Below are 3764 nucleotides of genomic sequence, written 5' to 3' on the forward strand. Positions count from 1 at the left end.
CGGGGGGGGGGGGGGGGGAAGGCTCTATTCCATGAACATCCGGGTCTGCGGTGGCGTCATTTCTCAGCCGGTGACTCCACTTCCCGGTCGGCTCCGCCCGCTTCCTGGTAGTCATAACAACGGGCGGGGGGAGCTTCCCGCCGGGCGTGTCCGCGCCTTTCCGCTGCCGCGGGGGCGGAGGGGGTGGAGCCGCGGAGCTAGTGACGCCGCACGCCCCGGGGACTACAGCTCCCGGCGTGCCCTGAGGGCCGGCAGGGCCCGCCGTGGGCGGGGCGCCGCATGGCCTGATGGGACTTGTAGGCGGTGCCCACTGGTAGGTGGAGCATGCGCAGGGCGGCTCAGCCGTAACGGTCGAGCCCGGGGCGGGAAAACGGTCTTGCGCGTGCGTAGCCGTTGGCGCGGAGTGGCGCGCGCTCTCCGTCCGTTGGCGGGCGGGGCGGGTGAGCCCGCCGGAGGGCGGCTGTCCGCCTCTCGGGGCCCTGCGAGGGGGCCCGGTGCCTCACCCCGCCGGCGGGAGGGCGGCCTAGGCAGGTGTATCTGTAACGGCGGCGGTGTTCGTGTCCGGCTGCGGCCCCCTCCGGCCCGCCCCGCCCTGCCCTGCGGGCTGGCGCCTCGCTCTCGGTCCCTGCGGGCGCGGCCTCTCCGCCCCTCTGCTGTGAGAGCGCTTGGGAGCCTTGTTCTAACCTGGTGCAGTAACAATGGGAGATAAGGAGAGGCTTCCCAGTCTTTACATTTGTACTTATGACTAGATTGAAGGGGATTATTCTTAGGTACGCCTTACAGTCACAAGAGCCTGTATCTATGAGGACTGAATTTGTCTCTGTTATAATTACACATATGATTCAGCATATTAAATTTCAAAATACATTCCAGCCTCTGTTCTCAAAGTTGTCTGCAACTTGTTTGGTGAATTTAAGAAGGCAATGCCTTGTAAAATGTACAGTGAGAAAATCTGTCTTAAAAACCTGAAACAAAGAAATACCTGGTCTACAAAATGTTGCGGATGAGCAACTAATGTGCAATGGTCATGTTTTAGTACTCAGAAATGCTTCAGTCTCTTAGCAGATGTGGACCACAGATACATAATTCCTGTGATTCCAGTGGGAGCAGAAATTGTCCATCAGTGCTGCCTGAAGTCCCAAAGGAAATCTATAAAGCATGAATCTAGTTAGGAATTTTAATGCTTTTCCAAAGTCATTATTCTTACCGTGTTAAAAAGTGAGGGCAGCCATTTCATGGAGATGTTAGAAGCACAGGCCACCCTCAAAGTGTAGCAACACCATTCTTACCTCATTTTAAAAAGCGGGAGTTCTTTAATTCACTCTTAAACTATAGCTTGGTGGGGGAGCAGGGGATTGTGACAGATTTCTGGTTTTTGAGTACTAGCGATCAAAACAACAGAACCACTGAAAGCCTGAGTAAGAAAAGCTGGAAATGGACTACGCAGCTGCTGTCAGCTGGCTCTACAGTAACAAATGTGCACAAAGCGCAGAGCTGAAGGGTAAAGACAAATCTGTCTGTAGTGTGCCGTCTTCCAAGAAGTCTTTTGGTGGCCCAAGACAGACACTGGGAGAGGTGTTCATTAGTGGCATTACGGATCTTTGAAGCCTGATTGCTAGAGCTGGTTCTCTTGACCGGAGCTTGAAGACTGGTCTCCTAGCATTTTTATTTCTGTTCACAGTGAAAACTGGTAACGGAAATGAGTCTAGAAGAGATTACAGAATTAATAAACTTTCCAAGGACTCTAAAGTTCTCTGTATTTTAATTTTATTGCGTAGTATAAATAACTGCTTTTTTAAAGATTGGTATTTAGAAATATAAGATACATTTTCTTAAGCTTCACATAGTTTAAAAAAAAATAAATACAGCCTCTATCAGCGCTGGGAGTACCATGCCCTAGTGACAGCGTTGCAGAGGGACCATTCCTCAGCACGAAGGGGCTCCAGAAGTGACAGGAGGGAAGCCCTCGCAGCTTACCTGAGGCGGTCCGCAGCGCTCCCAGCCTGCATTCAGTCCTCTCGGCTACGTGAAGCCGAGGAGATGGTTCTGTCCTACTCCTCCTCACACTTCAGTACTGAAGACCGCCGCAGCACCGTGCCCCCTTCCTGCTGAAGTCCTTACGGAAAGCTTGGCGAAAAACAGTGCGCGCTCCTATAATCGGGAGCATCTTTTGTTTTGGGAAAAGAAGCGAGACATCTAAGTCATTCCACATTCTGCAGAGTCTTTGTTTCAGAGAAGAGAGGATGAAAGTGGTCAGTGTAAAGAGAAGGGAGCATTTAACTTTGATTACTGAATATTAGCACCATGCCTCATATAGCTAGTTACTGTTATTAGTTACCGTGGGGCAGGTAAAGAGGGAATTTTTATCATTTTTATTTTTTACCCCAACAAGGGAGAACTCGAAATAAAAAAATATTAGCCTAGACAGTATAGTTGCCTTCCGCGTAGGTAGATTTTTCTGCCATCACTTTCACAATCAAGTGTTTATCATTCTTAGGAAACTTTTTTAAAGGTGCTTCAGTTACTCATTTCTAGGAACTGAAGTCTCATGTCCAGAAAAAGCTCCCGTTGGTACAAGCTGTAGCTGCCCATCTGCCTAGCAACAGAGATCATCACAAACAAACCGCTCCGGAGCACCCTGGCTCCCAGTGCGTGCGGTGTCCAAATATGGTCTCTGTAGTGACAGTTCAACACTCTTAGTGCAGCTCTTTTTGCCAGCGTCGGGTATCTCCTTCGTGACCGTGACCTCTGATGCGAGGTATGTATGTTCTGGTGGACTAGTGAGGCTGTTGGCTAAAATAAAGAGATGTGGCCATCAGTGTTTCTAAATGCCTGGACCGAGCTGATACTAGCTGTAACAATTAGAGATGCCCTAGCCAAATACCAAGCTCATCTCTTCAATTCAGCTTGCCAAAATCTGACACTGATTTTTACTCTTACTTTCTTGTGATCGTCCCTTCACCTTTTAACCGCTTTTATCCTAAGACATAAAACAAGAAGTTTATCGCAGTCAAATCCAACTCTTTGAGGGGAAGATCATGAGTCACCAAGTTATCATCTCTTGTATTATTTGTTCCTGTCATGTTACTAGTTACAGGCCTAACTAGAACCATTCCTAGGAACTGATTTCTTTTGATTGATCCAAGTTACAAATTTTCTTTACCGAGTATCCACCTCATACTGAATCATTTTGGAAGATTTCAGCAAGATCAGTTAAACAGTTCAAGTTTGAGAGCAAAGGCTTGAAATTTGGCAGTGAGTCTTCTCATTGTCAGGAGGCTGCTGCTTCTGTCCACTTGAAAAATCCACTCCAAATTTGGACAAATGGTGAGACTGAAAATTGTAGGCTTCCTTTGGCCAACAGGAGGTCCTTCACAAAGTCACAACTGTGTTTTCTTTGCACCAGCCACACTCCGGGGTGAAGGTGCAGAAGCAATGAAAAGGGAAAAGGGTTGGTAAGGGGCTTCTCAGGGGAATACTGGTGCCCGCAGAGCAGAGGTGGGAGGACAGCTCGCTGGTCACTGCGCCTGGGCTGACAGCCACTACCCCTGTGGCACCTGGGGCAAAACGCGGGGCTTACTCCCTCTGAGGGGAGACCCAGGCACGTGGCCACAACTTGTATCCCTCTGAGGCAATTTAAGTAGCAGTGGTCTGTGATGGGGGTTAAGATATTCCCAACGGATGATGTGTGTGTGGATCATTACTGTGCCATGTAGCGGAATTTGGGAGGTATTTTTGTTGCTTTCTTCAGCTTCTAGGAATTT

This window comes from Nipponia nippon, unplaced genomic scaffold, assembly GCF_047370975.1.
Source record: "Nipponia nippon isolate SJK-2023a ecotype South Korea unplaced genomic scaffold, ASM4737097v1 scaffold_2, whole genome shotgun sequence".
NCBI lineage: Eukaryota > Metazoa > Chordata > Aves > Pelecaniformes > Threskiornithidae > Nipponia > Nipponia nippon.